This window comes from Salmo trutta, chromosome 18 (assembly GCF_901001165.1).
Source record: "Salmo trutta chromosome 18, fSalTru1.1, whole genome shotgun sequence".
In the NCBI taxonomy this organism is placed as follows: domain Eukaryota; kingdom Metazoa; phylum Chordata; class Actinopteri; order Salmoniformes; family Salmonidae; genus Salmo; species Salmo trutta.
The window spans coordinates 34,268,696-34,281,717 of record NC_042974.1 but is presented as its reverse complement, the minus strand read 5'-3'; the positions used below and the strand labels follow the sequence as shown (position 1 = coordinate 34,281,717).

The window sequence follows — 13,022 nt, the reverse complement described above, 5'->3', positions numbered from 1 at the left end:
CACTGGCCTCCATCATTCTTAAATGGAAGAAGTTTGGAACCACCAAGGCATTTCCTAGAGCTGGCCGCCCGGCCAAACTGGGCAATTGGGTGAGAAGGGCCTTGGTCAGGGAGTTGACCATGAACCCATGGTCACTCTGATAGAGTTCCTCAGTGGAGTTCGTCGGTATGTTTACAAAAATTTCGGAAACCTATTTTTGCTTTGTTGTTATGGGGTATTGTGTTTAGATTGATCAGGAGATGTTTTTATTTAATCCATTTTAGAATAAGGCTGTAACGTAATATGTTTTGAAAAAGTCAAGGGTTCTGAATACTTTCTGAATGCACTGTATGTATAACGTTATGAGCTGGATTGCCTGTCTTTGCAATTCGTTAATTTTAGTTTGCACTCATTAGCATATTTAGCTAGTAGCATCCATGTAAATTCGCTATTTCTTGTGGTAATTTTGTTAACATTCTGGTACTAGACACCCAATGGGCTTTTTTGCATTTTCTGGTGCTCCCTTTTGTACTAAACCAGTAATACCGTAAATCCTGGGGTGAAAGAAGGACAGTATGACAATATTAAAATCTGAATACCGCCAACTCTAAGCTGAACCCCCATCTTTTGATCCCAAGTTTGTTCAGACTTTCCCTTGTTCTATTCTCAGAACTTTTCTAAGAGTCTAGTTAATCCACACAATTGGATTCAGGGGATTTAAAGTTAAAAGGGTCATCCTGTGTGATTTAGTGCTTTGTTGACAAAAATTGGACACACTCAAATGGACACACTCCCCAATTATTTATTTCGACCACACTTAAGAAATGTTGTATTGTGATGTATTTGCTCCTATTAGAGCTCAGTTTGTTGGATTGAAGGCCGGGTTTAGATGTCACTACCATGTATAGAACCAGTCAGACAAAAACTAACACATTTTAGCAAACGATTCACACTGCCTGAGGCTTATGCAAATTCCCTCGAAAGACGTTGTTAGACCAACAGAGCATTTACATTTTTTTGTATCCATTTCCTGGTATGTTTCCAAAACTAACAATGGCCAACTTTGCGTGACGCTTGATTTTATTGTTAATGTTGTGAAATACCTTGACTTGTTTTTCTATGATACTCTAGTTGATATTGGCCAACTATACCCCCATTCAGATGTGCTCTGCATAACTGTTAATTTTCTAGTCTTTGTTTGCATATTAATCTAATATAAAAGCTTTCAGAAAATTATACAGGTGTTTACTTTTCATTCACTTTTCATTTCATTGTGGATATTTTATTAATGTGATGGGCTAATCCCCTAAATTTCCCTGCCATCCCCTTCCATCGTCATCTTGTAGGCTACTGGATCTCTAAGAATCATTGCAATAGATTTGAAATGCGGAGAGACAAATACTTGTTCCTGTACTCTATGTGACATTTGCTGTTTGAAATGATGTACTTGTGTAGATATCTTTTTGTTTGTTTATGATAATTGACGATATAGATTTTGCCGATGTTTGACATTGTGCTAATGTAATTTTTAATCTGTTACAATTAGGGCTGTGACGGTCATGGAATTTTGGATGACGGTAATTGGCCAGCCAAAGGACTGCGGTCACTGTAATAACTGTTTGAATAGCACCCCCCCAAAAAATGGACACAAATTTTCTCCTCTCCTCCACTCCTGATTGCATGTGCTACCATAGAAATATAATGAATAGAACGGGCATCCACATTCAAGTCAATGGTGTTATAATGGGTGGACTGGTGGCCATTGTGAGTGTACCCATAAGAGCAAAGCAGGAAGTAAAATAGATTATGTGATGTGATTTGTTGATTCAGCTCAACTAACAATACAAAACATACCTTCCATTGCATGAGGCACATCAGTTAATATCATTTGAATGAACATTCTACATTACCATGGAATTATTGCATCATAATATCAGGCAGCCATTGCGAGTGTACCCATGAGTTTACCAGTCAAATTGCCAGGGTTAGAGGTTCCAAGCCTGCTCTATTCATTGTATTTCTATGTGTGCTGCTGCTGCATTGTGGTGGTTCAGTCAGCTGTTCGTGACGGTCTTCACCCATAGCCGTTAGTTACATGGTCAGGAATCAGATTTGTATCTGAAGTCAAACCACCTACGAAGGTGGTTTGAAATGTGGATTGAAATATCCGTTACCCTTTTGGCTGTCCAGACTGCAGGAAAAAGAAGATTAGAATCGAATATACATTTATTCATTTTTTTGAGTCACTTCAAACTGCCAATGTGAACAAGGCTTTAGAGAGTTGGGCTTGGTGCTCACTGGCCAATGAGTCAAGGCAGTGAAGAAGCGCCATCTGGCTTGTCTTTCCCCTCGAGTGAACCTCAGAAGTGGGATCAATGATATGTCTGATGACACAGTGCCATAAAAGCAATTTATAAAGAGAGGCAATCAAAAGGAAATCAAAACTGGTTTAAATCGTTCTAGTGAGTGTAAATGGTAATGAAGGACTCATGTTTCACCAATCAAAAACATATTAAATGAAACGCTATCAAAGCAATGGAGTTATTTATGTATACTGAACAAAAATATAAATGCAACATGCAACAATTTCAAAGATTTTACTGAGTTCATTTCATATAAGGAAGTCACTGAATTGAAATTAATTAATTAGGCCCTAGTTTATAGATTTCACGACTGGGAATGCAGATAGTGTATGGATCTGTTGGTCACAGAAAATCAGAAAACCAGTAAGTGTCTGGTGTGACCATCATTTGCCTCATGCAGTGCGACACATCACCTTCACATAGAGTTGAACAGGCTGGGGATTGTGGCCTGTGGAATGTTGTCCCACTCCTCTTCAATGGCTGTGCGAAGTTGCTGGATATTGGCGGGAACTGGAACACGCTGTTGTATACGTCGATCCAGAGCATCCCAAACATGCTCAGTGGGTGACATGTCTGGTGAGTATGCAGGCCATGGAAGAACTGGGACATTTTCAGCTTCCAGGAATTGTGTACAGATCCTTGAGACATGGGCTGCGCCTTTTCATGGGGTTATGGGGGTGGATGAATGGAATGACAATGGGTCTCAGGATCTCGTCACGGTATCTCTGTACATTCAAATTACCATCGATAAAAGGCAATTGTGTTCGTTGTCTTTAACTTAGGCATAAGTTACCATAAGACCGCCATGGGGCACTCTGTTCACAACGTTGACATCAGCAAACCGTTCACCCACACAACACAATACAAGCTGTCTGCCATCTGCCCGGTACAGTTGAAACCGGGATTCATTTGTGAAGAGCACACTTCTCCAGCATGCCAGTGGCCATCAAAGGTGACCATTTGCCCACTGAAGTCGGTTACGATGCCGAACTGCAGTCAGGTCAAGACCCTGGTGAGGACGACGAGCATGCAGATGAGCTTCCTTGAAATGGTTTCTGACAGTTTGTGCAGAAATTCTTCGGTTGTGCAAACCAATAGTTTCATCAGTTGTCCAGGTGGCTAGTCTCAGATGATCCCGCAGGTAAGGAAACCAGATGTGGAGGTCCTGAGCAGGCATAGTTATACATGGTCTATGGTTGTGAGGCCGGTTGGATGTACTGCCAAATTCTCTAAAATGACTTTGGAGGCAGCTTATGGTAGAGATATTAACATTAAATTATCTGGCAACAGCTCTGGTGGGCATTCCTGCAGTCGGAGATGCCAACTGTACGTTCCTTCAAAACTTGAGACATCTGTAACATTGTATTTTGTGACTAAACTGCACATTTTATAGTGGCCTTTTATTGTCCCCAGCACAAGGTGCACCTGTGTAATGACCATGCTGTTTAATCAGCTTCTTGATATGCCACACCTGTCAGGTGGATGGATGCTGACTAACAGGGACATAAACAAATGGGTGTATAAAATTTGAGAGAAAAAAGCTTTTGTGCATATAGACATTTTCTGGGATCTTTTATTTCAGCTCATGAAACATGGGGCCAACACTTTACATGTTGCGTTTATATATTTGTTCAGTATATATTAAATGGCTGAATTAATTAATAAATATCGAATTGCATTCTAATTTACTTCAATTGATTAATTATTTTGTCATATTGAAAGCAGCACAAGTCAAAAATGTTCCTGCACTCAGAGCAACATCGAAGGAAACCTCCAGCTGTCAGGAAATGCACAAAATGGGGACACACACCTGATGGTTGCTAAGCAACTAAAATAATGGAAATCTCCGGTAGTAGTTATTTGTGTTTGGGACTCTGCAGTCAGTGAAGTAGAAGTAGAGATGATTGGAGGTCTTGACAGAAATGTGACATGTTTTCCTTCCATACTGCTTTGAATACAAAGGGATGGTAGGTAAATAAGGTTTGATTCAACCCACTGTTGAACACTGGTAGATTTGTCAATTCCTATTGAGAAAGTTAAAGAAGTGAAATGTCACACACTTTAACCCTTCTCAATGAAATATTGTAAATGGGCTGTGAAATATGTGCATGTCCATTTGTGTGTGTTGTATGTGTGTGTGTGTCTCATAGGCCCTTGCTAAGACCATCACCTTCCACACTGATTCTAATTAGTCCAGGAAGCTCAGTGGAGGTGTAATGGTGGCCCCTAGGGGGTCCAGGTGGGGGGGCTTTAATTGAGATGACATTTGCATGATTCCCCCTTGCAATCTCTTCCATGTTCTTTCTGACTGAGGATTAGCATGGGGTATTATTCTGTAAGCCCACAGGGTTAGCAGGCTGGGGAAACCCGTCAATAGTATTTAGTGTGTTTTTATGTGTGTGTCCTCTCCCAGAGATGATGGAATTTCTGATGGAATCAGGAAGTATGAAAAAGAAATCGTTCTGAAAAAAGACCAGTGAAAAAATCATATTTTTCCCTTCTTTCCCTTTTTTCTCTCATTTGATTTCTACCTGTCTATACCTGTCTATATATGGTCCCACAGTTGACAGTGCATGTCAGAGCATAAACCAAGCCATGAAGTCGAAGGAATTGTCCGTAGATTTCCGAGACAGGATTGTGTCGAGACACAGATCTGGAGAGGGGCACCCAAAAATGGCTGCAGCATTGAAGGTCCCCAAGAACACGATGGCCTCTATCATTCTAAAATCCAAGATGGCGTAGCAGTCAGACGTCTTTGCCCTTCGTCTTGTCGTGTCCCATGTATATATATATATTTACATCTTTTCTTTGCATATCTTTTTATATATATTTTTCTAAAAACTCAACCTCAAAACACTCTCCTGCAACCTGCCTCACCAATTTAAAAAAAAAAGTATTATTTACCTCAAATCTGAAATCCACAACAGAAGCTAGCCAGAGGTTAGACAGAGGTTGGCCAGTTCACTGGCTAACGTTGGAGTTCAGCTAGCCAGGGTTGGCGGTCATCAGCTATCCCTTAGCTCGAAAAGCTATCGGCAGTTTTGTACAGCGCGACTCAGACCAGAGCATACCGGACCTATTTTCTCTCCATATCCCCGGATTTCTACCGCAGGCTCTGGACATTTACACCTGGATCTTGCAGCTAGCTAGCTGCTACCCGAGTGTCTATTGGCTAACGTCGGTCCCGGAGCTAACATCAATTATTCCGGAGCTAGCCAGCTGAAGAGTTCCATCAGCCACTCCTGGGCTACAATCACCTATCCTGACCCATTTTACTGCCGATGCGGAGCCCCATCGGGCCTTCACGACTGGACTACCGATGTTAACTGCCCGAGGGAGTTATCCAACTGGCCCCTCCGTCGCGACGTAACCTGAACGCCCACCTGCGGCCTGCTAATCGTTAGCTGTCTTATCGGCTGCTATCTGAATAGGTCTATCGGACAATTTTCTTGGGCCACTATAACTATTTTGCCAATTGGACTGGTCCCCCCTACCATACGGAACCCCACTAATCTACAGACGGAAACGCACAAGGTGGCTAAAAACAGACCTCCCTCCATTTTCTGCCAGCTTGCTACCTATGGCCCGGCTAGCTGTCTGAATCTCACGGGACCCTTATGATCACTCGGCTAAGCATGCCTCTCTTTAATGTCAATATGCCTTGTCCATTGCTGTTCTGGTTAGTGTTTATTGGCTTATTTCACTGTAGAGCCTCTAGCCCTACTCATTATACCTTATCCAACCTTTCAGTTCCACCACCCACACATGCTATGACATCTTCTGGTTTCAATTATGTTTCTAGAGACAATATCTCTCTCATCATCGCTCAATGCCTAGGTTTACCTCCACTGTATTCACATCCTACCATACCTTTGTCTGTACATTATACCTTGAAGCTATTTTATCGCCCCCAGAAACCTGCTCCTTTTACTCTCTATTCTGGACGTCATAGACGACCAGTTCTCATAGCTTTTAGCCATACCCTTATCCTACTCCCCCTCTGTTCCTCTGGTGATGTAGAGGTGAATCCAGGCCCTGCAGTGCCTAGCTCCACTCCTATTCCACAGGCACCCCCTTTTGATGACTTCTGTAACCGTAATAGCCTTGGTTTCATGCATGTTAAGATTAGAAGCCTCCTCCCTAAGTTTGTTTTATTCACTGCTTTAGCACACTCTGCCAACCCGGATGTCCTAGCCGTGTCTGAATCCTGGCTTAGGAAGTCCACCAAAAACTCTGAAATCTTCATCCCTAACTACAACATTTTCAGACAAGATAGAACGTCCAAAGGGGGCGGTGTTGCAATCTACTGCAGAGATAGCCGCAGAGTTCTGTCCTACTATCCAGGTCTGTACCCAAACAATTTGAACTTCTACTTTTAAAAATCCACCTCTCTAAAAACAAGTCTCTCACCGTTGCCGCATGCTATAGACCACCCTCTGCCCCCAGCTGTGCTCTGGACACTATATGTGAACTGATTGCCCCCCATCTATCTTCAGAGCTCGTGCTGCTAGGTAACCTAAACTGGGACATGCTTCACACCCCGGTCATCCTACAATCTAAGATTGATGCCCTCAATCTCACACAAATTATCAATGAACCTACCAGGTACAACCCCAAAGCCGTAAACATGGGCACCCTCATAGATATCATCCTAACCAACTTGCCCTCTAAATACACCTCTGCTGTTTTAACCAAGATCTCAGCGATCACTGCCTCATTGCCTGCATCTGTAAATGGGTCAGCGGTCAAACGACCTCCACTCATCACTGTCAAACGTTCCCTGAAACATTTCAGCGAGCAAGCCTTTCTAATCGACCTGGCCCGGGTATCTTGGAAGGATATTGACCTCATCCCGTCAGTAGAGGATGCCTGGTTATTTAAAAAAAATGCCTTCCTCACCATCTTAAATAAGCATGCCCCATTCAAGAAATTTAGAACCAGGAACAGATATAGCCCTTGGTTCTCTCCAGACCTGACTGCCCTTAACCAACACAAAAACATCCTGTGGCATTCTGCATTAGCATCGAACCGTGATATGCAACTTTTCAGGGAAGTTAGAAACCAATATAGACAGGCAGTTAGAAAAGCCAAGGTTAGCTTTTTCAAGCAGAAATTTGCTTCCTGCAACACAAACTCAAAAAAGTTCTGGGACACTGTAAAGTCCATGTAGAATATGAACACCTCCTCCCAGCTGCCCATTGCACTGAGGATAGGAAACTCTGTCACCTCTGATAAATCCACTATAATTGAGAATTTCAATAAGCATTTCTCTACGGCTGGCCATGCTTTCCACCTGGCTACCCTACCGTGGTCAACAGCACTGCACCCCTCACAGCTACTCGCCCAAGCCTTCCCCATTCCTCCTTCTCCCAAATCCAGTCAGCTGATGTTCTCAAAGAGCTGCAAAATCGGGACCCCTACAAATCAGCCGGGCTAGACAATCTGGACCCTTTCTTTCTAAAATGATCTGCCGAAATTGTTGCAACCCCTATTACTAGCCTGTTCAACCTCTCTTTCGTGTCATCTGAGATTCCAAAAGATTGGAAAGCAGCTGCTGTCATCCCCCTCTTCAAAGGAGGGGACACTCTTGACCCAAACTGCTACAGACCTATATCTATCCTACCCTGCCTTTCTAAGGTCTTCGAAAGACAAGTCAACAAACAAATTACCGACTATTTCGAATCCCACAGAACTTTCTCCGCTATGCAATCTGGTTTCAGAGCTGGTCATGGGTGCACCTCAGCCATGCTCAAGGTCCTAAACGATATCGTAACCGCCATCGATAAGACAAAATACTGTGCTGCCGTATTCATTGACCTGGCCAAGGCTTTCGACTCTGTCAATCACCTCATCGGCAGACTCAAAAGCCTTGGATACTCAAATGATTGCCTCGCCTGGTTCACCAACTACTTCTCTGAGAGAGTTCAATGTGTCAAATCGGATGGCTTGTTGTCCGGGCCTCTGGTAGTCTCTATTGGGGTGCCACAGGGTTCAATTCTTGGGCCAACTCTTTTCTCTGTATACATCAATGATGTCGCTCTTGCTGCTGGTGAGTCTCTAATCCACCTCTACGCAGACGACACCATTCTGTATACTTCTGGCCCTTCTTTGGACACTGTGTTAACAACCCTCCAGACGAGCTTCAATGCCATACACCTCTCCTTCCGTGGCCTCCAACTGCTCTTAAATACAAGTAAAACTAAATGCATGCTCTTCAACCGATCGCTGTCGGACCTGCCCGCCCGTCCAGCATCACTACTCTGGACGGTTCTTACTTAGAATATGTGGACAACTACAAATACCTAGGTGTCTGGTTAGACTGTAAGCTCTCCTTCCAGACTCACATCAAACATCTCCAATCCAAAGTTAAATCTAGAATTGGCTTCCTATTTCGCAACAAAGCATCCTTCACTCATGCTGCCAAACATACCCTCGTAAAACTGACCATCCTGCCAATCCTCGACTTCGGCGATGTCATTTACAAAATAGCCTCCAATACCCTACTCAATAAACTGGATGCAGTCTATCACAGTGCCATCCGTTTTGTCACCAAAGCCCCATATACTACCCACCACTGCGACCTGTACTCTCTCGTTGGCTGGCCCTCGCTTCATGCTCGTCGCCAAACCCACTGGCTCCAGGTCATCTACAAGATCCTTCTAGGTAAAGTCCCCCCTTATCTCAGCTCACTGGTCACCATAGCAGCACCCACCTGTAGCACGCGCTCCAGCAGGTATATCTCTCTGTTCACCCCCAAAGCCAATTCCTCCTTTGGCTGTCTCTCCTTCCAGTTCTCTGCTGCCAATGACTGGAGCGAGCTACAAAAATCTCTGAAACTGGAAACACTTATCTCCCTCACTAGCTTTAAGCACCAGCTTTCAGAGCAGCTCAAAGATCACTGCACCTGTACATAGCCCACCTATAATTTAGCCCAAACAACTACCTCTTCCCCTACTGTATTTATGTATTTTGCTCCTTTGCACCCCATTATTTCTATTTCTACTTTGCACTTTCTTCCACTACAAATCTACCATTCCAGTGTTTTACGTGCTATATTGTATTTGCTTTGCCACCATGGCCTTTTTTGCCTTTACCTCCCTTATCTCACCTCATTTGCTCACATTGTATATAGACTTGTTTTTCTACTGTATTATTGACTGTACGTTTGTTTTACTCCATGTGTAACTGTGCTGTTGTATGTGTTGAACTGCTTTGCTTTATCTTGGCCAGGTCGCAATTGTAAATGAGAACTTGTTCTCAACTTGCCTACCTGGTTAAATAAAGGTGAAATAAAATAAATAAATACAAATTCTTAAATGGAAGAAGTTTGGAACCACCAAGAACCCGATGGTCACTCTGACAGAGCTCCAGAGTTCCTCTATGGAGATGGGAGAACTTCCAGAAGGACATCCATCTCTGTAGCACTCCACCAATCAGGCCTTTATGGTAAAGTGGCCAGACGGAAGCCACTCCTCTTTAAAAGGCACGACAGTCCACTTGGAGTGTGCCAAAAGTCACCTAAAGGACTCAGATCATGTCAAACACGATTCTCTGGTCTGGTGAAACCAAGATTGAACTCTTTGGCCTGAATGCCAAGCATCCCGTTTGGAGGAAACCTGGCACCATCCCTACGGTGAAGCATGGTGGTGGCAGCATCATACTGTGGGGATGTTTTTCAGTGGCAGGGACTGGGAAACTGTTCGGGATCGAGGGAAAGATGAACGGGGTACAAACAGATCCTTTATAAAAACCTGCTCCAGTGCGCTCAGAACCTCAGACTGGGATGAAGGTTCACCTTCCAACAGGACAACTACCCTAAGCACACAGCCAATACAAAGCAGAAATGAATTCGGCACAAGCCTCTGAATGTCCTTGAGTGGCCCAGCCAGAGCCTGGACTTGAACCCAATCAAACATCTCTGGAGAGACCTGAAAATAGCTGTGCAGTGACACTCCCCATCCAACCTGACAGCTTGAGAGGATCTGCAGAGAAGAATGGGAGGAACTCCTCAAATATAGGTGTGCCAAGCTTATAGCGTCATACCATAGAAGACTCAAGGCTGTAATTGCTGCCAAAGGTGCTTCAACAAAGTACTGAGTAAAGGGTCTGAATACTTATGTACTTATGTATTATTTCCGTCTTTTTATTTTTTTTATTTTTTTTTTAATGTAAAAACCTGTTTTTGCTTTGTCATTATGGGGTATTGTGTGTAGATTGTTGAGGATTTAAAAAAATTCTTTTTTTTGAATAAGGCTGTAACGTAACAACGTGGAAAAGAATCAAGGGGTCGGAATACTTTCCAAATGCACTGCACATAATATCTCTGCTCTGTTAAAATAATTATGTAATTTCAGAAATAGATAAATAAAAAAAATAAAAAGCTGTTTGCAAAGATAGAGTTTGTGGTTAAAGGACATGTAATAGAGACTAATACACACCAATCAGCATGTTATTATTGATTTGCTTGCAGAAGCAAACACACATTTACATGGCCAAACAGACTGTTATCCTTCTGGCACACACAAAATTAGCAAATGTGTAATTTATGTGCAAATAGCTCCTGGACATGGAGTGCAAACTAATCTAAACTCAATGTGGACATTCACTCTGTCTCTTTATCTGTCCACCTATTTCCCCTATCTTTGTCCTCCTGTCTTTCTCCGTCCCTCATCTAACCTTCTATTCCTCTCTATTTGACTACGGCCTATTCTAGTTTCACCTATCATTCCCAACATCTCTTTCTCACTCTCTGTCCTCCCTTCTTCACCCTGTTTCCTTCTCCTTATTAATTATCTTGTTCTCTATTTGTCCCACTTTTCCCTTTCTATCCACTTATTTTATTTTCTCTGTCAGTCCCCTCTTCTTTTTCTCTCTGTATGATTAGTATGTAAAGATTTTTTTTCTTCTATTCATCCCAGTTGAGAATATTGGTTATTTTACCCAGTCCATGGGTTAAATGAATATGCCTTAGAGAGAGCCTTAATGAGTCATTTGTGAGGGATCTCTGAGTCTTTAATTCTCACTCTGTATAAATCTGCTGTGAAGAGCTCCTCAACAATAAGGTCATACATTTATTCTTCATACAGTGGTTCCTCTTTTAAAAGTTGCGAGCTTACACCGCGGGACTTAGAGGTACCCAGCGTCACGGCTTCATTGCTCAAGACCATCACAAGGGGGAGGTAGAGCACTCATTATGCATTTGGGTCCCAAGGTTTTTATATGACCAGTCATATCGAGTGGTTCCAATGACGAATTTGACGCGGGCCACCCGTCCCTGGTGACTTCAGCAAAGATGTCTGACAAAACATTATGGGGAAGCAAATGTAAGTAGTTATAACGTCATAACGAGTCAAGCAAAAATCTACAATTGAGAGGAATATATTAGTTAATGTAGAGAAAAACATTTGTGCATATTTTTTTGTCATAAAGGTAATTTACGTAAATCACTATTTAGCAAGTTTTTTTTTTCAGCCAGTTTATCAAACTCATTCATTATACACTTCAGTGTTTACCACTCCTGCTCCTGGCTATTTGCTCTGAGACCGGCATAATAATGTAATGATGGCGTAGCAGTGCAGGCGTGTTTTGTTCGTCCTCTCGTGTACTTTTGTATTTTTCGTCTTTTTTTATATATTTCAGTTTTATTTTCAATCTCTTTTCCATTTTAATTGATTTATACCTTCTGGTAAGCTGCCTCACTCAATGTGATACGGAACCGCTATTATTTTAAATTTTTAGACCTTATAGCAAGAACCACCTAGCCATCAGAAGCTAACCTGCTAATTAGCTACAAGCTATTTAGTCATTATTAGCCACTGCTAGCGGCCTTTACCTTCTGCACAGATACCAGCCCTTTTTTTAACCTGGATAATACTCGCCAGCCTACGAGTATCGGACTGTCTCTCCACTACAACTCCGGATTCCTGCCGTAATCCCAGGACCATTACTCCTGATCTTCACAGCTAGCTAGCACCCACCGAGTTCCCTAGTACCGAGGCTATCCCAGAGGCCCACCTCTCGGCCTACTCAGTTGTTCACCCGGACTCCACCCAAACACGACTAGAACCCACTACTCCACCGGATCCTCGCTGTAAGCTCTGGACCTTGGCACCGGATCACCGCTGCTACCGAGTGGCTATAGTGGCTAATGCCCCTGCCCTGAAGCTAGCACCAGTTAGCCGTGAGCCAGGCGCATCTCCCGGCTAGCAAACTAAATTACTACAACTACAATACCTCTTTCGCCAGAAATTTGCATCCTGTAGCTCTAACTCCAAAAAGTTTTGGGACACTGTAAAGTCCAAGAACAAGAGAACAAGAGCACCTCCTCCCAGCTGCCCACTGCACTGAGGCTAGGTAACACGGTCACCACCGATAAATCCATGATAATCGAAGATTTCAATAAGCATTTCTCAACGGCTGGCCATGCCTTCCTCCTGGCTACTCCAACCCCGGATAACAGCCCCCCCCCCCCGCAGCTACTTGCCCAAGCCTCCCCAGCTTCTCCTTCACCCAAATCCAGATAGCAGATGTTCTGAAAGAGCTGCAAAACCTGGACCCGTACAAATCAGCTGGGCTAGACAATCTGGACCCTCTCCTTCTAAAACTATCCGCCGCCATTGTTGCAACCCCTATTACCAGCCTGTTTAACCTCTCTTTCGTATCGTCCGAGATCCCTAAAGA

The 13,022-nt window shown here is 43.2% G+C and overlaps 1 protein-coding gene across 2 annotated transcripts in view; it reads left to right on the top strand.

Annotated features, from left to right (window-relative positions):
- Positions 1-13,022, top strand: part of LOC115153218 (cGMP-dependent protein kinase 1-like) — a 167,365-nt gene that overhangs the window by 38,352 nt on the left and 115,991 nt on the right. The window lies entirely within an intron of this gene.